This window comes from Aquarana catesbeiana, linkage group LG02 (assembly GCF_042186555.1).
Source record: "Aquarana catesbeiana isolate 2022-GZ linkage group LG02, ASM4218655v1, whole genome shotgun sequence".
NCBI classification, from domain to species: Eukaryota; Metazoa; Chordata; class Amphibia; order Anura; family Ranidae; genus Aquarana; species Aquarana catesbeiana.
The window spans coordinates 214446165-214473282 of record NC_133325.1 but is presented as its reverse complement, the minus strand read 5'-3'; positions in this window follow the sequence as shown (position 1 = coordinate 214473282).

The window sequence follows — 27118 nt, the reverse complement described above, 5'->3', positions numbered from 1 at the left end:
TATTGCTTCCCGAGACCGTATCATACAGGTAAAAATTTTCCATCAGACCCACCTTACTCCAGCTAAACTACATAGGATGGGTCTCTTGCCCTCGGCTATCTGTTTCCGTGGCTGTGGCCAAGAGGCTGACTTCCTACACTGCTTCTGGTCGTGCCCGATAGTTCGGGACTTCTGGGAGGAAGTGGGTGCTTTCATCCCGACAGTGTTGGACCTTCCCAACATAATTCACCCCAAAAATTGCCTATTGGGCATTTTTGGTGACCTACACATATCACCCCATGCTAAGAGACTGCTCCGCATACTTTATTTTTATGTTAAAAAGTCTATCTTACTGTCCTGGAAGGGTGCAGAGACCTCTCTGAAATCCCTCTGGTTAAAACTTATTAATGATTCTATTCCAATGTACAAACTGGCTTTTGAAATCAGGAAACGGAATAAAACTTTTCATAAAATATGGGGTAAATGGTTGGCTAGTCCATTAACCCTTTCTTAACCGTGATTTTGATGTACTTGATTGACCATTGACGGGCTACGCCTCAGGAAATTTTTTTTTTTTTGATACCTGGCCCTTTATTACTGTTATGCCACTCCAGTACGTCTCTATCCTTTATTACTATAATGATCTCAAGCCCTTTGCAATGATTTCTGCTTATTTTTATATGCTAAAATAGGTGGCATTTCGGCTCCTATTTCTGTATGACCTGATTGCCAGATGCTTTTGTTTTTTTTGTTTTCTTTTCTTCTGTATGTTTTTTTTGTGTTTGTTGGTTTGTTTTCAACTTAAACCAATAAAAAATTGATTTAAAAAAAATGGGCAGTGAGGCTGCATTTATGGGCACAGTGAGGCTGCATTTATGGGCACAAGTAGCTGCATTCACGGGCAGTGAGGCTGCATTCATGGGAACAGTGAGCTGCATTCACGGGCAGTGAGGCTGTTTTCATAGGCACAGTAAGCTGCATTCACGGACAGTGAGACTGTATTCATGGGCACAGTGAGGCTGCATTTATGGGCACAGTGAGGCTGCATTCATGGGCACAGTGAGCTGAATTCACGGGCAGTGAGGTTGCATTCATGGGAACAGTGAGCTGCATTCACAGTCAGTGAGGCTGCATTCATGGGCACAGTGAGCTGCATTCATGGGCAATGAAACTGCATTTATGGGCACAGTGAGGCTGCATTTATGGGCACACGTAGGCTGTATTTATGGGCACAGTGAAGCTGCATTTATGGGCACAGTGAGGCTGCATTGATGGGCACAGTGAGGCTGCATTCATAAGCACCTTAAAGCTGCATTTAATGGACACAGTGAGACTGCAATAATGGGCACAGTGAGGCTACAATGATGGGCACAGTGAGGCTTCATTGATGGGACAGTGAGGCTGCAGTGATGGGCACAGTGTGAGTGCATTGATGGGCACAGTGAGGCTGCATTCATGGGTAACATAAAGCTGCATTTGATGGGCACCGTGAGGCTGCAATGATGGGCACAGTGAGGCTGCAATGATGGGAACAGTGAGGCTGCATTCATGGGCACCATAAAGCTGCATTTGATGGGCACTGATATGCTTTATGTTAATATTGTTAAAGTTGTTGTTAATATTTACTTTTGGAACTTCATTCTGCATAAAACATTTAACAGTGTAATTTCATGAGATAATTTACGAGGGTGTGTTTAGGGGCGGGCTTAGGGGCAGGGCAGGGGAGGGGTTGGGTGGGGCAACTGGTGGCGAGTAACTCTTAAGGCCTGGCTAGTGGCTCAGGACTTGAAATTTTGAGCCCTGCTTATAATGCAAGCTGTACTATTCCCAGCAATATCAAGAAATAGGTCCAGTATCTTGGCATGTTTGAATGAAAGGTTTACATGTGTGCTGCTATTGAAGCACACACAGGCCTTTAGTGACTCACATAGCAGTAGCTAAGCTAAACATTTATCGTCATGTTTTCAGAATTTCCATTAGATGAAATGGCTGTGGTAATTACTATGGCAGTGAAACTGATCAAATCAGTGCAGACCTGTGCAAAATAATGGTAATCCTAAAAACATGATCTGTTGAGGAGCCTTGAGGACTGGAGTTGAGAAACACTGGTTTAAATTAACTTTTATATATGCTGCAAGACTGTTGTGTATTTGGCATGCTTAGATTTACTTTGTACAAACACTACTGAGAATCTATAGCAAAAATTCTGATACTTCCCAAGATTGACTCCAACCCATTAACACAGACAATAATGATAAATATTGCTGCATTTCTTTCAACATTCCAATAAGAATACTCTACTACAATGTGCCAAATAAAATTCACATCTATGTCTTATAGACAGCAACTTACCTTTAGACACTACTTTAGATACTATAGATTTAGCCATTCAACTAAGTAGAGAGCAGTAACAGGAAAAGTGAGTATCAAAATAAACAGTATCATATAAAGTGTTACTAAACCCACAACAGTAAAATCAGTCTGTATAAGCAATAAAGCATGCTTGTTATACTCACTGTGGAACTTAGGGGTTAAATCCTCTGCATTGTGTAAAAGGGCTGTTTTCTCTGATCCTCCCCTTCTTCCATGGTCCCCAAACCATCTCTTGATAGAACAGAGCCTTGGGCACAAGTTGCACATGCTCAGTTTGGTGTGTATTGCTAGAGGGTTTCTTTTTCTTGGGAGAGTGCATGTGATCAGCACAGGGCCAATCATCACGGTCCAAACAGAGGGTCAGGGGTCATGCAGCCTCATAGGACAGTCAGGGGAGAATGAAAACTCCTCCTACAAGCTTTAACCAGACACTTATAGAAGTCACGAGATTGCTATATACTGCTGATGAGAAAAGGTATTTAGCAGTTTATATTTACTAAAGCTATTGCATTTCCATGTTCTGTGTACTGTGGGAGACCAGGTATAGTGAATGCAGGGTCCTGGGTTTAGTAACACTTTAAGTAATTGATGGCCACACTTCACATGCTCTGGTTTTGAATAACTTTATTGTTCAACATAGCACTTTCACACCACCATACTCTACCTTCATTTCACTTTGAACAGTAGCTAAAGCAACTCAGAAAAATAGGGAAAGAAATATAAAAAGAACACTGCTAATATCTACCCTTATTTGCAGTATTATGGCTGCTGGCAGTATCTTCAGCATTTAAGACTTTTGGGTCTGTCCTCCACCAGGTGCTGTGGTTCCACCCACCGCTGACTACATGACTGTTCTGTTCCTAGGAGTGGCCAGCCAGTAGAACCTCAGAGTGTCATTGGGTAGGCAGATATTCATCACACTGAAACATTTTGGATGCTAATGATTCTGCCAATGGCTGTAGCTTTGTAGAAAAGTACAGATCTATGGCATGGTTGTAGGGATGGGTATGTATTAGTAATGTTCCTTTGCATGTTTTTTTATTTTGATTTTGAGTTACTTTAGTGACAGAGTTTGAGTTGGTAAGAATGTATGTATGTACAAGAATTCAATTTCCTAAATATGTATTATAATGAAAATTTAGGATACATAATGTATTAATTTATAAATGTCAACCTGTATATAATACACAGGCTGTAGTAACTGCTGCTGATTTTGCTTCTATCACTGCTAGTTTTTGATAATGCTGGTACAGTTTGCCTGAGGGTAGGTTGCCAGATAAGCTTTAAGCCCTTTCAGGCCTATACCATACACTGAACAAAAAAGTGAACAGCATCTATAAGTTACAAGCTCAATACATTTTATAGCTGGATGTCTAAAAAAGAATACCAAATTAATTGCATTTGATCAAAATTCTTACACATTCAAAAAAAAGATAGAAAGATAGAGATTGCCATCCTTGCCATCCTGGTCCACCTCCATTTGCTCCTCCACACATTTCCTCTTATATCCATCCAAACAAAAACAAAGCAGAAAGTTGAAATTAGAAGTTGTTCTTGTTTCACTCCTCTGAGATGTGTGAATGATTACTGCAACATAATGGGTACATTGTGCTAACTTTCCAAGCCTAGTAGCACCTAGAATATGCACAAGGCGTACTGTAAAATAATAATCACAGAATTTCTAGGAGAAGTGTACAATGCAATTTCCCTGCAATCTAGCTTACCTTTGGTAATACACTAAAACAAGGAAGCTGCATCTGAATAAACACCTGGAAAAACAGAACTGAGATGGCCAAATCTTTACAGCTGACCTTTGAGCAATCTAACCTGTGGTCATTCATGTTACAGAACAACATAAAGTATGTCAGAAAGAAGACACTCTATCTCATTATAAAGTACTTGGAGATGCAGTTTAGGTATTGCAATATTTACAGCATGGACCAATGTAAGTATGTATGTGTCATACACGTGGAATCTCCATGGAAGCAGTAAATCAGTGTAGTAGGCACCAGTGATTTTCACTATCTTCTGGGTCTGGTTCCAAGCAGCTGTCCTGCTGCCTACTGAACATAGGAGGTTGTTTGGCAACATTCACAGAACACTTTGCATTCTTTTAAATAGTGTAAAGTGTTCTTTGATTGGGTAAAGTGGATAGGAGGGTGGCAACATCATGATCTCCACCTTGTCCAAACAGAGAGCACTTTGCATTAGTTTACACAGAATGCACAGTGTTCATTGAATGTCACCCAGCAGAGTGAGTAGCTCCTATGTTCACAATTAACCATTGCAGCCAATTTCACAGAACCTGGAAGCTAGATGTGGATCACTGTAGTAATGATTCCTACTACTGCAATGAATCCTGCTTCCACAGGGATCCCACAGGTACTGGTACATATATACTTACTTTGGTCCAAGTTGGACCAATGAATCAATATAAAAATTGCAATACCTTAACTTTAGCTTTAATTAAAAAAAAAAGATCAGAGGAACTACACCAAGAACAGAACTCCACACCATCACTATGCCTAGACCAAGACTAAATTCTGTTTTCTTCAACCAGCAGCCAGCACAGATATTGTACTGTTTGATGTGTATAATATGTGCATGCAAGGTTGTATTGTATTTTTACAGTAAGCTTGTAGTTGGTATACAAATGTAACTTTAGTTTAGAAACGTTAAAAGGAAAATTGTGGTTCCTAGAGATATATAGTATATTGCATTACATTTTTTAACATACTGATAATATTTTTTTACATCAAGCTGATTTCTTTTGCATGTACAGCCAAAAACATTGAAAAGATCATACAGTACAGGTAAATGAATTTACTTCTTTCTTGTTTCCATATTAGAGTTATGTTCACCTCCTTAATCTTCAGCTGCTTTATTGATCTATACATATCCCACATTCCCCATATCCTAAAAATTAGTTAAATGATTGTATAAATGGGTTTTATTAAAACCTATAAATCAATCCCAAATTCAGTTGTACTCGAAAAAATTATGGTGACCCAGTTATAGTATTGAAAATGTAGCTCAAAGTGAGTTCTGTGGCGAAAGTTTATATGCAGAGGTTATTGAAATACTTCATCAGAATTTACGTTTCATAGACAAATTGTAGATGACATTCCATGTACAAAAGGTGTTCATATTTAATGCACTTGGGTACCAAAAACCTTCGTTCAAAGTATTTTACAAGAGGTACAGACATAAATAGCTACTTGGTGAAAAGCACCTCAGGGTTATTGTAGATAAAAGATTAAAATATATGCGAGATGTCAAGCATAATAGAAATTTTGCATTTTCAGAACATTTTCAAGGAGAAAGAAAATATATTTTTGGTCAAACCAGCCGTAAATCACTCATTAAAATCCTGATTACCTTGTTTCCTGCAATAATTGCAAGCACAACTTTGTTTAAATTATTCCAATAAACTTGTACTTTCCATAACCCTGCACTCTAATCCTAGAACCAGTAGCTTTATAAGATCAGCTACAAAAAATCAAAGTGCTATCAACAACAACATTATACTTCTAAAACTTTTTTACCACAAGTAACAGTTAACATTGTATATTATTATTTTTTATTTTCATTTCAGTTTTTAAGTGAAGGACACTTTAAAGAGGATTTTAGTGACTGGAATAATAACTTTCCTTCTACTGTTCCCGTGCACAAGTGAAAGTCAAATCTTTTCTTAATGTTCATTTCTGTGGAACTTTCAGGATTTTTTTTTGCCATTGGATCAACATTTTTCAAAAAGATACCAATCTAGAATGTGTTGGTCCACTGTTTGCAGCTATAACAGCTTCAATGATTCTGGGAAGGCTGTCCACAAGGTTTAGGAGTGTGTCTATGGGAATGTTTGACCATTCTTCCAGAAGTGCATTTGAGAGGTCAGGTACTGATGTGGATGAGAAGGCCTGGCTCGCAGTCTCCACTCTAATTCATCCCAAAGATTTTCTATCAGGTTGAGGTCAGGATTTTGTGCAGGCCAGTCAATTTCCTCCACCCCAAATCATTTGGTGGAGGGGGGGTTATGGTGTGGGGTTGTATTTCAGGGGTTGGGCTTGGCCCCTTAGTTCCAGTGAAGGGAACTCTTAAGGCGTCAGCATACCAAGACATTTTGAACAATTTCATGCTCCCAACTTTGTGGGAACAGTTTGGGGATGGCCCATTTCTGTTCCAACATGACTGGGCACCAGTGCATGAAGCAAGGTCCATAAAAACATGGATGAGCAAGTTTGAGGTGGAGGAATTTGACTGACCTGCACAGACTTCTGACCTCAACCTGATAGAACACCTTGGATGAATTAGAGCAGAAACTGCGAGCCAGGCCTTTTTGTCCAACATCAGTGCCTTCCCTCACAAATGTGCTTCTGGAAAAATGGTAAAACATTCCATAGACACACTCCTAAAGCTTGTATAAAGTCTTCCCAGAAGATTTGAAGCTGTTATAGCTGCAAAGGGTGGGCAAACTCAATATTGAACCCTATGGACTAAGACTGGGATGCCATTAAAGTCCGTGTGTGTGTGTGTAAAGGCAGGCGTCACAATACTTTTGGTAATATAGGGGTTATTTACGAAAGGCAAATCCACTGAAAGTGCACTTTGAAGTGCAGTCACTGTAGATCTGAGGGGAAGATCTGAAATGATGGGAAGCTCTGATGATTTTATCATCCAATCATGTGCAAGCTAAAATGCTGTTTTTTATTTTCCTTGCATTTCCCCTTTAGATCTACAGTGACTGCACTTCCAAGTGCACTTACAGTGCACTTGTAGTGCAAAGTGGATTTGCCCTTCATAAATAACCCCCATAGTGTATGTATTGTTTACATCTCATCTTATCTCAGCTCCTTGTGTATGTTGCAATAGAGGTGAAAGACTTGATATGCCAGTCACCAGTGGGAAGATGGAGATGAAGAGGCTAATCCACTCAGATCAGCTTGGTACAATATGTCTGTGAACTGAGCTTTATCCAGTGCCATTCATATACAATATTGGGTAAATAACTGTCCACCATTTAGCCTTTTATAAAAGCAAAACTTTAGAAAAGTGGTTAAAAATCCTGTCACCGAAGAGGGCAGGAGGCGGAGCCTAGCAGAGCAGACATGCATTGTTAGAGCTCCACACCGCTGAGGAGAGAAGAGAAGGACAAAGCGGAGCCTGCAGGCTCAAAAGGTATCCATTTGAACCTTTTTGCCCCAGGGAACAAACTGTGAAAGTTTGGGCAGGAAATATGGTACTGGGAGGAAACCGTGGCAGAAATAAAAATCACCTCACAAAGAGCTCACAGGCACTCACTGCAGCTGAAGCAGCTCCAGTCACCTCACAAGATACAGCATCAGGGCGCTCTCACAGACAGAAAATGTCACAGCAAGACTCTCCATTTGAGTCAGATACAGAACAAATCCTCTCACAAACTTCTCCACAAGCCTCCTCAGCATCCCCAGTAATATTATTACAATTTGAAAAGATGCTTCATAAGGCTTTAAAACAAACCTCAGACCAAATAACAAACAGCCTAACCAAAGAAATAAGAGAGCTGGGAAACCGCACCGCAGCCTTAGAAATAAAAATGGATGAAATTGAAATTACAACCCAAGAAAATATAACAGAATTGGAACAATTAAAAAAAGAGAATTTAATACTTCAAACTAAGCTCGAAGATTATGAAAATAGAGCCAGACGTTCAAACTTGCGCATAAGGGGAATACCTGAAACTGTGACAGACCTGCAATCTACTATTACTGCTCTATTACAAGAACTAAAGCCAGATATCCCTATTGAACGTTTAGAACTGGACAGAGTACACAGAGCCCTCACAGCCAAAAAGAAAGATGGACCCCCACGTGATATAATCACAAAATTTCATTATTACAGAACGAAAGAACAAATACTAATTGCAGCAAGAGAAAAAAAGGAACTTAATTTTCAAGGACACAATTATCAAATTTTTGCTGACCTATCCCAACTTACTATTACTAAAAGACGATCCATGAAACCCCAACTAATGGAACTGCAACGCCACAATATTATGTATCAATGGGGCTTCCCCTTTTCAGTCAGATTTAACTACCAAGGTACAATTTACAGAAGCAGATCAGCAGATGAACTACAACAAACCCTTTTAAAATTAAATCTGACAGAACCCACAAGCAGCAACACTCCCACACGCAGAAGAATGGCATCATCTTCACCTTCAGGCAGCACCCAGAAAATTTCAGAACAAAATGGGAATCATCATTCTCACAAAAGAGGCCGTTATGCCACATCATCCATGGACCAAGAAGATTCAATGGACTGACATCCTAATTCCTGATATCTCTTCATTTATTATACTAAGAGATGGTTCTCTATAAAAAAACCTGTATTTATAACTGAATGTAACTGCATTCTGATAGTCACACACTGTGTGGGATCATGTTACATTCCAGTTATATTTCTTATTACTTCTGATTTATAGCCTTAGAATATATAAGTGAAATAAGGAAATTCTTGTTCAGTTATACTGTATATTATCAGGTAATAACAATAGATTTATTACTTTTTAGGACAAATATGTTCAAATAATCCAGAAGTAATGGAAGCTTTTTCTTTCTTTTCTTAAAACAAATATATTATTACCTAACTAGTTCCTAGTATTATGTTTTTGTTTATTCTAATCTGAAGCAATACAACCTCAATTTTATGAGTTAACATATCTAAACAGTTACATATGAATAAAATATGTAATTGTTTACTCTAAAAGGCTTAAAATCCCAAAATAATTCAAACTATCTTCATCAATACCAAAGTTATTAACAGTACCTTTCTAACTGAATTATTTAGCCTAGGGCAAGACTAACCATATACAACCACCCTGGAATAAATAATTTCAACAAAAACTATATTCTGCACTCCAATTAATGAAACATCATTTTGATGTCTTTTGACATAGCACTTCTCTCATGTAAGCGGAAGATCCGTGTACCCCCATTAGCCCTCCTCATTCTCCCAACCATATTATGTGGGAGTGTGACGAAGGCACTTATTTCCCTGAGAGAGATATTTATTCTCTTTCACGGGTAAATTGTGATTACTTGCAAAAAATAATTTATACAATGTATCATCTAATCTCATATGTTTTTTGTTTACTCTTTACTCCAGAATTCACTGGTTTCTTTTCTATCTATTCATCTCTTCAGTCCACACAGGTTGATCTGCGCAGTCAGCTCTGCATAACAAAAAGTAAGTCAAAACTATTTGATCTATTGCCATGGCACCACTGAATATACTTTCCCTGAATGTTCAGGGAATAAATGTCCCTCAAAAAAGGACCAAAGCCTTCCGTACTTTCCATAACAAGAAGGCTCACATAGTATGCCTCCAAGAAACACACTTCACCAAAGATTCTACTCCAAAATATATTTCTCCTTTTTATCAACAAATTTACATGGCTTCTGCCTGTACCAAGCAAAGGGGAACTCTAATTGCATTTCACCGATCCACACCATTCACCTTATCATCAGAAATTAAAGACCCAGAAGGTAGATACCTGATACTCATGGGTTATATAATGGATACAGCAATCACGGTGATTTCCTACTACGCTCCTAACAAACAACCTACACCATTCCTCTCACATATATTACAAGTGATTAATACACACAAAATAGGAACAGTGATAATGTGTGGGGATTCGAACCAGGTCCTCCTCCCATTTCTAGATAAATCACCTTTTACACCATCCAAAATAACCTCTAGATTACCTTTTTCTCAACTTCTTTCCAAATACAATCTGGTAGATTCGTGGAGAGAAAGTAACCCAATGAAAAAGAAATTCACTTATTTCTCGCACCCTCATCAAACCTTCACCAGAATAGATCATATTTTTCTAACAATGGGAATGATACCAGAAATTATTGCATCAGATATGATTCCGATTCCGTGGTCTGACCATAATGCAGTATACACTACTATAGCCTCAGCCATACCAAAAGCGCATGACCCAACGTGGTACTTACCGGACATAATGCTCAAACACCCACTACATCAGATGGCCATTGAACAAGCTTTAAAGGAATACATATCAATTAATAATACAACAGACATCTCCACAATAACACTGTGGGAAGCTCATAAGCCTGTCTTGCGTGGTACAATACAAAGACAAATGGCACTATTTAAACGGGAACGCAAAAATCTAGCAAAAAAATCTAGAACTCAATTTTAATGCAGCCTACATATCATTTCAAGATAATCCATCTCAGAGCACAAAATCTCATCTGGAAAAATCTAGATTGGAATACGATCTATTTCTCACTGGGTCAGTTGATAAATCCCTCAAACGCTCCAAACACAATTTCTACATGAATACAAACAAACCAGGTACATATTTGGCTCGGGCATTAAATTCAACTAACAAATCTTTCAAACCAATACGTTTGAAATTATCAAAAAATGTTTACACTTGTAATCCAGTTAAAATAGTCCATAAATTTCACTCACATCTCGCAACTTTATACAAGACAAACAATGAATTTAATCCTACAGAGGCTGAATCCTTCTTCTCAAAAATAACCTTACCTGAGGTATCTCAGAATCAAAAAAGCAGTTTGGATGAGCCTATAACTATAGATGAAGTTGCTAACGCCATAAAAGACCTAAAACTTAACAAAAGACCAGGCCCAGACGGCTACTCGGCTTTATACTATAAAACATTCTCAGAAATACTCTCTCCCATTCTCACTGAAACTTTTAACAAACTTCTAGATGGACATTCTTTTCGGCAAGAAACACTAATGGCAATTGTTTGTATGATCCCAAAACCCCTTTCTGATGATACTTCCTGTGTGAATTATCGGCCTATCTCTCTGTTAAACCTCGATATTAAATTATTAGCAAAAATAATAGCAAAACGCCTCAATAGCATTATAGGAAAATTAATACATAGAGATCAAGTAGGCTTCATGCCAAATAGACAGGCAGGCGATAATATACGCAGGGCAGTGTTATTGGCACATATTGCTAAAAAACGGAAAATCCCTTTATGTTTTCTATCTCTCGATATTAAGAGGGCATTTGACACAGTATCCTGGCAATATATGCAATATTCATTACAAAAATGGGGTTTTGGACCCCACTTTTTAACATGGATCAAAGCATTATATAATAAACCCAAAGCCTATATAAAATATGCTGGATACAAATCTGAAGCCTTTAATATTGAAAGAGGTACCCGACAGGGTTGCCCATTATCTCCCTTATTATTTGCCCTTATACTCGAACCCATGGCCCAATACATCAGAACAAACCAAACTATAACTGGCATTGAAGTAGGAGGTATTACACACAAATTATGTATATTTGCAGACGATATATTACTTTTTCTATCATCACCACAGGTCTCTGGTCCTAACTTAATACCAGCTCTTGATGGATTTGCAGCCCTATCCGGCCTTATGATTAATCCTAAGAAATGCCTAGTGCTTAATATTTCACTCACAAACATGGAATTGATCCCGGCTAGGGCTGCACTCCCATTCACATGGGCAGAAAAATCAATCCCATATCTTGGAATTCATTTAACAGCCTCTCATTCTGACTTATTCTCAACCAATTATCCTCCTGTATTAAGACAGATCACAAATCTAATAAAACAATGGTCGCAACTTCCTTTATCCTGGATAGGGAAGATTAATGCAATCAAAATGACTATTCTACCCAAATTGCTTTATCTATTCAGAGTCCTCCCTATTCCAATTCCTTCCTATTTTTTGAGAATAGTACAAAAAAGAGCAACTTCGTCTATATGGGGCTCTTCTAAACCACGTATACCTATACACACACTACATCTTCCCAAAAATAAAGGAGGCCTGGGATACCCTAATTTTACTAACTACTACAGAGCAGCACATTTGGCCAGTCTGTCCAAATACCATGCAAAACAGGAAATCCCATTATGGGTATTTATAGAGGCTTCAGAAAATGACCCTCTATTAATATCAAATTTATTATGGCTTGATCCTAAAGACCGCTTTAAAATTCATAATCCCATAACTAAACACTTCTTATCTCTCTGGGATAAACTAAAAACCAAATATCAGTTACAATCTCCACACAATCCTCTCCTTTCTTTTATCAGAAATCCGGCCTTTTATCTGGCATGGATCTACCCAAATTCTTTAAAGCTTGGACAACATCAGGCATTCAGACACTAAATGACTTCATAGCATCTAAATCATTCCTTTCATTCCCATTGCTTAGAGAAAAATATGATCTACCAAACTCTGAGATATTTAGATATCTCCAAATCAAAAATTTCTATACACCATTCCTAAAGGGGGATACACCATTATCCCAATTATCCATTTTTGAATCAATCTGTACAAAAGATCCATTTGCTAAAGGTACAATTTCATCACTTTATAATCAATTATATGAAGTAGCAAATTTTAATAGACCCTCTTACGTTCAGAGGTGGGAGGAGGACCTGGGAAGAACTTTAGAAGACACGGACTGGTCTAACATATGGCTCATATCTAAGTCATCTTCACCCAACATCTTAGCACTGGAGACAAATTATAAAGTCCTAACTCGCTGGTACCTTGTACCCGCTAGAGTGGCAAAATATTCACCTAATACCTCAGCTCTTTGTTTTCGAGGATGCCCAGAAATAGGCACATATTTACACATATGGTGGACGTGCCCAATAATCCAAACCTTCTGGAAGGAAGTCTTCGTGATTGCATCTAAAATATTTTAAAAAATAATACAACCAGATCCATATTTAACTTTACTTAATCTAAAACCGGAATGGTTAACACTCTCTCAATTCAAACTTATGATCCAACTAATAACGGCTGCAAAACAAACAGTGGCCAAGGCATGGAAATCTCCTACATTGGTACTAGCAGAAACAATTCACAGAATGAATAATACAATGTCCCATGCTAAGATGGTAGCCATCGATCAAAATCAAATTCCAAAATTTGAAAAACTTTGGCATCCTTGGATAAAACAACAGTTCCTGTCAAACTTCAATGACTCTGTCCTGTTGCCATGGTAACAGATTAAATGACTTACAGAGACACCCATTCTAAGGCTTCAGAGAGAACTAAAAAGAATAATAAACTGACGAGCGGGACAACCTTGTGGACCATACCTCTACCTTTCAACCTTTTTTCTTCTTTCTCTTTCCTTTTCTCCACCTTACGATTAAAGCTCATTATCAGAATTTATTTGACCTATATACACTCTACTTGTAAACAATATGTATAGTAGGTATAAATCATTTAAATACCTACAAAAGTAACTAAGGAAATGATATATATCTTTAATTTAGGTTTACGTGAACCCAATGTTTAATATTTGAAATTTCATGATATTTACCTATATAAACCCTACTGTAAAACAATGAGCTTACTTTATAGATCCTTGTAAACTTACTTTATGTATCTTTATAACATTGTATGCTCAATAAACTTCTTTTGACAAGGCAAAAATCCTGTCACCACACTTCATTTCTCTATTTGAACACTTGAAATGCTTGAATTGTATTTACTTTTGATTCCTTACTTCAAGAAATCCACTTTATATTCACAGAATCACAGACACCATTGTAATAACAGACATCCACTTACAGGTGTGCCAGATTGTTCTTTTTACCAGCAGTCTACTGCGACTCACCCCTTTGCTGCTAATAAATAAAAATAAAAATTTAATGAGTTAGCTTAAGAGACAATAACTATGCACATAGTTTACCTGAGTGAAACTTCCAAAAGAGCATAAAAGAAATGATGGACCACTGAATGAGTCACTGCTGGTGAGTTATTAAGCTTCATCAAAGAAGCAAACTGAGAGCATTAAAAAAGTAAACAGGGGGTGTGACTTGGACAGCACAGCGGATGGTTGCACACTAGCAGAGCTCCGTGAACCCTTTGGCCTTTCTCCAGCTCAGAGATCTCCCGGTGTCATTGAAATGGGCAAAATTCTCTGGCACACTGCACAGACCTGCCAGGACTGTTCATCTGCAGCCTAATTGGCCCAAAATAGCTCTTCCATCTTTAAAGACAAGGCCTCTGCATGCTCTGGCTCCCTGGCAGACATGATGGTGGGGCCCAACACAAGGTAGATTACAGCGAGGAGTCACTCTCGGCCTTGGAGAACCTAGTAAGGAATACTTCTTCTACTGACCACCCCCTCACATACGCCGACATGACCACCATTGCTGCAGATATTAAAAATATGTTTTCCGCGGCCATAACAGACCTAAAGGCAGATCTGCCAGTGATAATTGAGAAACTGTCCACAGCAAAGAGAACCGGAAATTACAGAAGCAGAGCCATACAGTGGCTTGAGCAGACGGCTGACACACATGCTATGCATTTGAAAGACATGAACAGACAAATCGAGGACTTGGACAACCAAGTGTGTGTGTCCTGTCCCTTTAAGGGGGCTAGGGCAGCCTCCAGGCTCACCTGTCTCACACCTATCCATTCAATGCATGTGCTTCCACTGTGGAGACACTTATAAATTTAGTGTTAGGACTGCAAGTAATACAGGGTGCCTTGACGAGGCCTTGCAGCTTTCACATGCGTTTGCAAATGTGTGCTAACTAAACCCCTGCTTTTAACATACGGTTAGACAGGTAAATTTGGTTGGTCAGCAGACTGGTTGGTGAGTTGAGCTATGGAATTGTCCTTTTCTTGTATGTATATGCCCTCCATGTGCTCCTTACTGTGAAGGCCAGTTATGGGTGTGGGCGGTGACCAGTGTCTTGTTACCGTTTGTATATTTGGGTCAGGGACACACTGGACGCCTTTGCTGCTCTTGCTGGGTGTCCAGTGTGTGTCCTGTCCCTTTAAGGGGGCTAGGGCGGCCTCCAGGCTCACCTGTCTCACACCTATCCATTCAATGCATGTGCTTCCACTGTGGAGACACTTAATAATTTAGTGTTAGGACTGCAAGTAATACAGGGTGCCTTGACGAGGCCTTGCAGCTTTCACATGCGTTTGCAAATGTGTGCTAACTAAACCCCTGCTTTTAACATACGGTTAGACAGGTAAATTTGGTTGGTCAGCAGACTGGTTGGTGAGTTGAGCTATGGAATTGTCCTTTTCTTGTATGTATATGCCCTCCATGTGCTCCTTACTGTGAAGGCCAGTTATGGGTGTGGGCGGTGACCAGTGTCTTGTTAGACATTAGTGAGTGTAGAAGTCAGTGATTGTGCTCTGTACAGTGTATTATATTATACTTTCCTGCTAAAATTATAATGCAAAGAATACATTTTTAAAGTAAAATACAACACTTGCTTTTGTCAGCATTGCCCGCATTTACTGTAATACAATTAGAGCTAATATTGTAAATGTTATCATTTTATTGGCTATTCAGATTGTTCTATGTGATTAAGGTCATGGAGCCTTCCATGTACATTTGCTTAGGCTGGTTTCACACTACTAGGAGTACAGGGCATGGGGATGATGGGACTGCATAGGAGTACAGGGGATGGGGATGATGGGATTGTATAGGATTACAGGGGATGGGGATGATGGGATTGTACAGAAAGTTAGGGGATGGGGATGACGGGACTGTATAGGAGTACAGGGGATGGGGGATAGGGGTGACATCAGTGGCAATGGTGATGGAGGGATAGGGATGACATCAGTGGCTGTAGTGATGGAGGGATATGGATGACATCAGTGGCAGAGGGATGGTGGTGGGGGGGTACAGGGGATGATGGGACTGTACAGGAAATCAGGAATGGGGATGATGGGATTGTATAGGAGTACAGGGGATGATGGGACTGTACAGGAGTACAGGGGGTGGGGATGATTGGACTGTATAGGATACAGGGAATGGGGATGATGGGATTGTATTGGAGTACAGGGGATGATGGGACTGTATAGGAGTACAGGGGATGGGGATGATTGGACTATATAGGAGTACAGGGGATAGGGATGATGGGACTGTATAGGAGTACAGGGAATGGGGATGATGGGTTTGTATAGGAGTATGGGGGATGATGGGACTGTATAGGAGTACACAGGATGGGGAGGATGGAACTGTATAGGAGTACAGAGGATGGGGATGATGGGACTGAATAGGAGTACAGGGGATGGGGATGATGGGACTGCATAGGAGTACAGGGGATGGGGATGATGGGATTGTATAGGATTACAGGGGATGGGGATGATGGGATTGTACAGAAAATCAGGGGATGGGGATGGGGATGACGGGACTGTATAGGAGTACAGGGGATGGTGATAGGGGCGACATTAGTGGCAATGGTGATGGAGGATAGGGATGACATCAGTGGCTGTGGTGATCGAGGGATATGGATGACATCAGTGGCAGAGGGATGGTGGTGGGGGTACAGGGGATGATGGGACTGTACAGGAAATCAGGGGATGGGGATTATGGCATTGTATAGGAATACAGGGGATGATGAGACTGTATAGGAGTACAGGGGATGGGGATGATTGGACTGTATAGGAGTACAGGGGATGGGGTTGATGGGACTGTATGGGAGTACAGGGGATGGGGATGATGGGATTGTACAGAAAATAGGGGATAGGGGTGACATCAGTGGCAATGGTGATGGAGGGATAGGGATGACATCGGTGGCTGTGGTGATAGAGGGATATGGATGACATCAGTGGCAGAGGGGGGTGGTATCAGTGGCAGAGGGATGATTTTTATGTACAATAAAAGAGACTCTGGGGACATATCCGAGGTCTAGATTTGGGGGAGTTGTCCGTCTCCCTCTCCTCTGCACACCTCCTATGTACTGTACACAGCTATGCTCTCTACACATAGCACTGTGTTAATTTCAGAGAATAGACACAGAAAGCAGGTTATTATGCTCCTTACCATGTCACCTCTTCTGAAATAACACAGTGCTATGTGTAGAAAGCTTACCTGTGTTCATTGCTGGACATGAGAAGTGTTCAGTGACTCTCCCCCCTCAGCCCATCGGCTAGAGGAGACGCTGACATGGACTTTGAATGAGTGAGGGACGGGGGGGGATTTGGAGGACACAAGAACATCAAACCCCACTGAAGGAGGTCTTGGAGTCTTGCAGATAAGAGCCGGAAACATTGTCCAGCTGCTGGGAGGTATGAACACTTCACTGCTTGTATCACGCTGCCTCTGGTTCCGGGTTTTAGCTGGAGACATACTGCCATGAAAACAGAGGCACGTGAAGAACGTGCTCACTCTAGATAGCAGCTTGGGTGTGCACTTCTTCACCAAGCACACCCACATTTCCAAGAGAGGGAGGGACTGAAGGAGGGGCTGGATTGTGGAACTGTATCCACCCCCTGGAAACTTTTGAACAAAGAGAGAACCGTTAGAGGCTGATTCTGGATGCTTCAAAAGACTATTCTGCAAAAACAAAAGGACTGAGGAAAGAAAGAAATGCAATGCAGGTATGAGGGTAGCGTATACTACCTATTTTTGCTTCTCCATACTTCTCCTTTAATGACTGCCTGCCCATTAAGTATTAAGCAAAGTTTACACTTTGTTTGTCCTATCCTTTTTCTTTTCTGATCGAATCCACAACCCAGAGCTTCCGGAAGCTATTGGAGCAAGAGTCAGATCTACTTTATTAACAAGTGGCGGATTTTCCCATTTTCCTTCTACTGTGAGTACAGCACACAATTTATATACTGTAACACATACTGTAGCTAATGAAATGTCATTTTCTACCCTGGGGAAAAATTCCACAATAATTCATTTGTATAGCTTTAAACATCCTTAAAAAAGAGAGTAACTGTCAGAAACCATGAACCAGACCGAGACAGAAGTACAGTTAAATCACACTTGTTTATTAATAAAAATAAAAAGGTAAATAGAGTAAGCATAGTCAAAGCATAGCCAGAGTCCAATAACCGGATCGGGTAGCCAGCCAAGCCAGAGTTCAGTAACCAGAACGGGTAATCAGCCAGGCCAGAAGTCAGGGATCCAAGTGGAGGAACAGCAAGCAGGATAAGGAGCCAGAAGGGATGTCAGCAAGCCAGTCTTTAAACAGGAACGCAGGAGATAGTCTCTTGTGATGTGACCAAGGCGAAGGCAGGAAAGAAGTGAGCTGGACATATTTAAGTAGGTGGGACTGACGAGCAGATCCACAACAGCTGGTTAACTGTGGAGAGAGAAGAGAGCTGGCGATTAGCTGACAGCTGGGCGGTCAGCTCAGAGAAAGAAGGGCTGAGCCAGCCCTGACAGTAACACTATTAGGTGAACTTAAAAAATCTATACCTCAACTGATCTTTCTACAAGAGACACATTTTCGCACGGAACACATTCCTAACTTGACGAATAATTACTTTACTAAGGTATTCCATGCTACCAATCAGACTTCCTAAACTATGGGAATGACCTTTCTAGTGGGTAAAGAGGCATCAGTTGTCCTAGACCAGCAAATCACATACCCAGGTGGCAGATACCCTTTTCTCAACACACTGGCAGGTCACCCAATTAGGTTAGCCAACATATATTTTCCAAACACTTCTCAGATCACTTTTTGTAAACACATCATTGATGAGTTAAAATGGTTTGCTTCCGGATGCATTATCCTGGGAGGCGATTTCAATGTGCCCCTGACCCCACTAAAGGACACCTCCAATGGGACTTCCTGTGTGCAATTCAGAGTACTTAACCACTTAAGGACCGCCTAACGCCGATTTACGTCGGCAAGGCGGCACGGGCAGGCAAAATCACGTACATGTACGTGATTTGCCTCTCGCGGGTGGGGGGTCCGATCGGACCCCCCCCCGGTGCCCGAAGCAGTCCCGTTCTGTTCCCCGGCGATCCGAGATGAGGGGGAGGCCATCCGTTCGTGGCCCCCCCCTCGCGATCGCCGCCGGCCAATGGGAACACTCCTTTGCTGCTGTATGCTAAACAGCAGCAAAGGAAGTGATGTCATCTCCCCTCGGCTCGGTATTTTCCGTTCCAGCGCCGAGGGGAGAAGACATCAATGTGAGTGCACAACACACACACACACAGTAGAACATGCCAGGCATACAAAACACCCCGATCCCCCCCCCGATCGCCCCCCGATCCCCCCCCAATCACCCCCCCCCCCCTGTCACAAACTGACACCAGCAGGTTTTTTTTTTTTTTTTTTTTTTTTTTCTGATTACTGCATAGTGTCAGTTTGTGACAGTTACAGTGTTGGGACAGTGAGTATTACCCCCCTTTAGGTCTAGGGTACCCCCCTAACCCCCCCTAATAAAGTTTTAACCCCTTGATCACCCCCTGTCACCAGTGTTGCTAAGCGATCATTTTTCTGATCGCTGTATTAGTGTCGCTGGTGACGCTAGTTAGTGAGGTAAATATTTAGGTTCGCCGTCAGCGTTTTATAGTGTCAGGGACCCCCATATACTACCTAATAAATGTTTTAACCCCTTGATTGCCCCCTAGTTAACCCTTTCACCACTGATCACCGTATAACCGTTACGGGTGACGCAGGTTAGTTTGTTTATTTTTTATAGTGTCAGGGCACCCGCCGTTTATTACCTAATAAAGGTTTAGCCCCCTGATCGCCCGGCGGTGATATGCGTCGCCCCAGGCAGCGTCAGATTAGCGCCAGTACCGCTAACACCCACGCACGCAGCATGCGCCTCCCTTAGTGGTATAGTATCTGATCGGATCAATATCTGATCTGATCAGATCTATACTAGCGTCCCCAGCAGTTTAGGGTTCCCAAAAACACAGTGTTAGCGGGATCAGCCCAGATACCCGCTAGCACCTGCGTTTTGCCCCTCCGCCCAGCCCACCCAAGTGCAGTATCGATCGATCACTGTCACTTACAAAACACTAAACGCATAACTGCAGCGTTCACAGAGTCAGGCCTGATCCCTGCGATCGCTAACAGTTTTTTTGGTAGCATTTTGGTGAACTGGCAAGCACCAGCCCCAGGCAGCGTCAGGTTAGCGCCAGTACCGCTAACACCCACGCACGCACCGTACACCTCCCTTAGTGGTATAGTATCTGATCGGATCAATATCTGATCCGATCAGATCTATACTAGCGTCCCCAGCAGTTTAGGGTTCCCAAAAACGCAGTGTTAGCGGGATCAGCCCAGATACCTGCTAGCACCTGCGTTGTGCCCCTCCGCCCGGCCCAGCCCGGCCCAGCCCAGCCCACCCAAGTGCAGTATCGATCGATCACTGACACTTACAAGGCACTAAACGCATAACTGCAGCGTTCGCAGAGTCAGGCCTGATCCCTGCGATCGCTAACAGTTTTTTTGGTAGCATTTTGGTGAACTAGCAAGCACTGGCCCCAGGCAGCGTCAGGTTAGCGCCAGTACCACTAACACCCACGCACGCAGCATACGCCTCCTTTAGTGGTATAGTATCTGAACGGATCAATATCTGATCCGATCAGATCAGATCTATACTAGCGTCCCCAGCAGTTTAGGGTTCCCAAAAACGCAGTGTTAGCGGGATCAACCCAGATACCTGCTAGCACCTGCGTTTTGCCCCTCCGCCCGGCCCAGTCCAGCCCACCCAAGTGCAGTATCGATCGATCACTGTCACTTACAAAACACTAAACGCATAACTGCAGCGTTCGCAGAGTCAGGCCTGATCCCTGCGATCGCTAACAGTTTTTTTGGAAGCTTTTTATTGAACTGGCAAGCACCAGCGGCCTAGTACACCCCGGTCGTAGTCAAACCAGCACTGCAGTAACACTTGGTGACGTGGCGAGTCCCATAAGTGCAGTTCAAGCTGGTGAGGTGGCAAGCACAAGTAGTGTCCCGCTGCCACCAAAAAGACAAACACAGGCCCGTCGTGCCCATAGTGCCCTTCCTGCTGCATTCGCCAATCCTAATTGGGAACCCACCGCTTCTGCAGCACCCGTACTTCCCCCATTCACATCCCCAACCAAATGCAGTCGGCTGCATGAGAGGCATTTTTATGTCCTCCCGAGTACCCCTACCCAACGAACCCCCCCCCAAAAAGATGTCGTGTCTGCAGCAAACGCGGATATAGGCGTGACACCCGCTATTATTGTCCCTTCTGTCCTGACAATCCTGGTCTTTGCATTGGTGAATGTTTTGAACGCTACCATACACTAGTTGAGTATTAGCGTAGGGTACAGCATTGCACAGACTAGGCACACTTTCACAGGGTCTCCCAAGATGCCATCGCATTTTGAGAGACCCGAACCTGGAACCGGTTACAGTTATAAAAGTTAGTTACAAAAAAAGTGTAAAAAAAAAAAAAATATATATAAAATAAAAAAAAATAGTTGTCGTTTTATTGTTCTCTCTCTCTATTCTCTCTCTCTATTGTTCTGCTCTTTTTTTACTGTATTCTATTCTGCAGTGTTTTATTGTTATTGTTATTGTTATTATGTTTTATCATGTTTGTTTTTCAGGTATGTAATTATTTATACTTTATTGTTTACTGTGCTTTATTGTTAACCATTTTTTTGTCTTCAGGTACGCCATTCACAACTTTGAGTGGTTATACCAGAATGATGCCTGCAGGTTTAGGTATCATCTTGGTATCATTCTTTTCAGCCAGCGGTCGGCTTTCATGTAAAAGCAATCCTAGCGGCTAATTAGCCTCTAGACTGCCTTTACAAGCCGTGGGAGGGAATGCCCCCCCCCCCACCGTCTTCCGTGTTTTTCTCTGGCTCTCCTGTCTCAACAGGGAACCTGAGAATGCAGCCGGTGATTCAGCCAGCTGACCATAGAGCTGATCAGAGACAAGAGTGGCTCCAAACATCTCTATGGCCTAAGAAACCGGAAGCTACGAGCATTTTATGACTTAGATTTCGCCGGATGTAAATAGCGCCATTGGGAAATTGGGGAAGCATTTTATCACACCGATCTTGGTGTGGTCAGATGCTTTGAGGGCAGAGGAGAGATCTAGGGTCTAATAGACCCCAATTTTTTCAAAAAAGAGTACCTGTCACTACCTATTGCTATCATAGGGGATATTTACATTCCCCGAGATAACAATAAAAATGATTTAAAAAAAAAAAAATGAAAGGAACAGTTTAAAAATAAGATAAAAAAGCAAAAAAATAATAAAGAAAAAAAAAAAAAAAAAAAAAAGCACCCCTGTCGCCCCCTGCTCTTGCGCTAAGGCGAACGCAAGCGGCGGTCTGTCGTCAAACGTAAACAGCAATTGCACCATGCATGTGAGGTATCGCCGCGAAGGTCAGATCGAGGGCAGTAATTTTTGCAGTAGACCTCCTCTGTAGATCTAAAGTGGTAACCTGTAAAGGCTTTTAAAGGCTTTTAAAAATGTATTTATTTTGTTGCCACTGCACGTTTGTGCGCAATTGTAAAGCATGTCATGTTTGGTATCCATGTACTCGGTCTAAGATCATCTTTTTTATTTCATCAAACATTTGGGCAATATAGTGTGTTTTAGTGCATTAAAATTTAAAAAAGTGTGTTTTTTCCCCAAAAAATGCGTTTGAAAAATCGCTGCGCAAATACTGTGTGAAAAAAAAAAATGAAACACCCACCATTTTAATCTGTAGGGCATTTGCTTTAAAAAAATATATAATGTTTGGGGGTTCAAAGTAATTTTCTTGCAAAAAAAAAAAAACTTTTTCATGTAAACAATAAGTGTCAGAAAGGGCTTTGTCTTCAAGTGGTTAGAAGAGTGGGTGATGTGTGACATAAGCTTCTAAATGTTGTGCATAAAATGCCAGGACAGTTCAAAACCCCCCCAAATGACCCCATTTTGGAAAGTAGACACCCCAAGCTATTTGCTGAGAGGCATGTCGAGTCCATGGAATATTTTATATTGCGACACAAGTTGCGGGAAAGAGACAAATTTTTTTTTTTTTTTTTTTTTTTTGCACAAAGTTGTCACTAAATGATATATTGCTCAAACATGCCATGGGAATATGTGAAATTACACCCCAAAATACATTCTGCTGCTTCTCCTGAGTACGGGGATACCATATGTGTGAGACTTTTTGGGAGCCTAGCCGTGTACGGGACCCCGAAAACCAAGCACCGCCTTCAGGCTTTCTAAGGGGCGTGAATTTTTGATTTCACTCTTCACTGCCTATCACAGTTTCGGAGGCCATGGAATGCCCAGGTGGCACAAAACCCCCCCAAATGACCCCATTTTGGAAAGTAGACACCCCAAGCTATTTGCTGAGAGGTATAGTGAGTATTTTGCAGACCTCACTTTTTGTCACAAAGTTTTGAAATTTGAAAAAAGAAAAAAAAAAAAAGTTTTTTCTTGTCTTTCTTCATTTTCAAAAACAAATGAGAGCTGCAAAATACTCACCATGCCTCTCAGCAAATAGCTTGGGGTGTCTACTTTCCAAAATGGGGTCATTTGGGGGGGGTTTGTGCCACCTGGGCATTCCATGGCCTCCGAAACGGTGTTAGGCAGTGAAGAGTAAAATCAAAAATTCACGCCCTTAAAAACGCTGAAGGCGGTGATTGGTTTTCGGGGCCCCGTACGCGGCTAGGCTCCCAAAAAGTCCCACACATGTGGTATCCCCATACTCAGGAGAAGCAGCTAAATGTATTTTGGGGTGCAATTCCACATAGGCCCATGGCCTGTGTGAGCAATATATCATTTAGTGACAACTTTGTGCAAAAAAAGAAAAAAAAAAAAAAAAGTGTCACTTTCCCGCAACTTGTGTCAAAATATAAAATATTCCATGGACTCAATATGCCTCTCAGCAAATAGCTTGGGGTGTCTACTTTCCAAAATGGGGTCATTTGGGGGGGGGTTGTGCCACCTGGGCATTCCATGGCCTCCGAAACTGTGATAGGCAGTGAAGAGTGAAATCAAAAAGTTACACCCTTAGAAATCCTGAAGGCGGTGATTGGTTTTCGGGGTCCCATACGCGGCTAGGCTCCCAAAAAGTCCCACACATGTGGTATCCCCGTACTCAGGAGAAGTAGCTGAATATATTTTGGGGTGCAATTCCACATAGGCCCATGGCCTGTGTGAGCAATATATCATTTAGTGACAACTTTTTGTAAATATTTTTTTTTTTTTTTTTTTTTGTCATTATTCAATCACTTGGGACAAAAAAAATAAATATTCAATGGGTTCAACATGCCTATCAGCAATTTCCTTGGGGTGTCTACTTTCCAAAATGGGGTCATTTGGGGGGGTTTTGTACTGCCCTGCCATTTTAGCACCTCAAGAAATGACATAGGCAGTCATAAACTAAAAGCTGTGTAAATTCCAGAAAATGTACCCTAGTTTGTAGACGCTATAACTTTTGCGCAAACCAATAAATATACGCTTATTGACATTTTTTTTACCAAAGACATGTGGCCGAATACATTTTGGCCTAAATGTATGACTAAAATTGAGTTTATTGGATTTTTTTTATAACAAAAAGTAGAAAATATCATTTTTTTTCAAAATTTTCGGTCTTTTTCCGTTTATAGCGCAAAAAATAAAAACTGCAGAAGTGATCAAATACCATCAAAAGAAAGCTCTATTTGTGGGAAGAAAAGGACGCAAATTTCGTTTGGGTACAGCATTGCATAACCGCGCAATTAGCAGTTAAAGCGACGCAGTGCCAAATTGGAAAAAGACCTCTGGTCCTTAGGCAGCATAATGGTCCGGGGCTCAAGTGGTTAAGAAACTCAAAGAGATTCTAGGCTCACTGATGTTAGTAGATGTCTGGAGATCAATACATCCAGAAGACAAAGATTGCACATACTACTCGACAATGTATGACAAATACTGCCATATTGACAAATACTCCCATATTGACTATATGACCATATTGACTATATTGTGATTCAGTCGCTATCGGATCATTCCCCTATTTCCATGCTTTTGGCCTCCCCAATACCCCAAGCACAGAAAGTCTTTAACCACTTTGACTCTCACACCTGTTTACCCCTTATGGATCAGAGCAATTTTCAAATTTCTGCTATGAGCCTGTTTATTCTGTGATCATTTTGTCATTACTTAAGATAACAACGTAATACATACATTGTTTTTCTAAGGAAAAACAAGTCTTTCTTTTTGTGAGTATTGTCCTGCAACAATATTTTATTTTTTTCCGCAATCCTTAGACAATTAAATGTAATAAAACTAAACAAAAGGCATTTTTTCTTTTTTTGAGCAGTTAGTTTAAACATAAATAGTGTTACTGCACATGCATTTTATTCTGTAATTTTTCCTGTTTAAAACTACACTAAAATTATGATTTTGGTACAAAGCATTGCCAAATTAATTATTTTTTTGTGTAACGCGTGTACACATATGTAACAGGTGTAAAAATATTAATGAACAAAGTAAACAAAAACTGAAAAAAGTTTAACTATTAGTTGATAAAATAGAAGAAAAAAATCACCAGGAAAATTACAATTGAATGGAGAAGGAGAATACGGAGTTAATTAGTGCTGATTAGCGTAAACTAAGGGGTTTAAAAGGGGTTCAACAGAGGAACATTTAGTTAGAAAAAAAAATAGTTTTACTTGTCAGGTTGCTTTAACTCTCTTCCTTAAGTATGAGCTGAACACCCCCCCTCCCCCCGGTTTGGTTTGCACCAGAACATCTGAACAGGCAAAAAATTTGGAAGAGTGGGCGTGGTTTGGCCACTCACGCTCATGGCCGCTTAACTCAGGAGCTCCAACGGGGAGAAGCTTCGGCTAGCTACCACACAGCACCTCAAGCTCGGAAAATCACTCAGTGACTGCCACCGACCACCAGGATGTCACGGGGAATGTCCGCACGCCGCAATCCCGGAGCGGGTCAGCACAGAAAGCTCACGGACTTCTTCCCAGGCGCAGGCTGTGAGGAGACTCAAGATGGCGATGGAGGAAACATGGACCTCTCTCCCTCACCCTCCACAGCACTGACCACACATCCTGGCAGCCAGGAGCCTCACATGCAGGACCACAGACCAGATGACAAGCAGGCTAACAAAGCCCAGCAGTCTCTCCAACTGTCTCACAGCACCCAAAGGTCAGTAAGTAAAAGGCATCAGAGAGCACTGAATATGCACAGACCACACAAGACTCACTTGCAGCATTTCCCGCCTCTGACCATCCTGCCTCAGAGTACACTCTGAAAGAGATGCTTTTATCCTTAAAAAAAGATCTGCAGGCTGAGTTATGCAAATCAGTCTCATAACTACAAGTGCAAGTAGAACAATTAGAGGACAGAATGGATTTCACTGAACAAAAAGTAAGAGAATGCGTTTCTGCACACAATGTCCTAGTAGACAGTTATCAAGAATGCGATGCTGACATACAATGGCTAAAAAACAAGGTCACAGACCTCGAGGAAAGGTCCAGGAGGAACAATCTGAAATTCAGAGTTAATTCCTGAAACAATTACTCCTCCTGAACTCCCACAATACCTACTCCAATTGCTAAAACCCTCCTTCCCATGGAAAACACCTGAGATCTGGTCATTGACAGAGCTCATCGTATAGCTAAACCAAATTCCCTTCTAGATACGATCCCACGGGATGTATTGGCCAGAATTCACTTTTTCCATATAAAAGATAGAGCCATGGCTGCAGCCCGTAAAGCTGGTAAAATCCCTGACCCATTCTCCCATATCAGCATTTACGCCGACCTCTCAGCTACCACCCTGGCTCATCGCAGGCAGTTCGCACCCATTACAGCAGATCTAAGAGAGAAAAAGATTGTTTACAGCTTGTTCTTCCCTGCCACCTTACAAGTCACACAGGGGCAAATATATATCCTACACTAGCCAGCAGATGCATGGAAACTGCCCCAGCAATGGGGCATCTCTAGACCACCTGCAAAGGATGGGGAACGTTTCCTTATCCCTCGCCCACAAGCTCAAACCCGGATCAC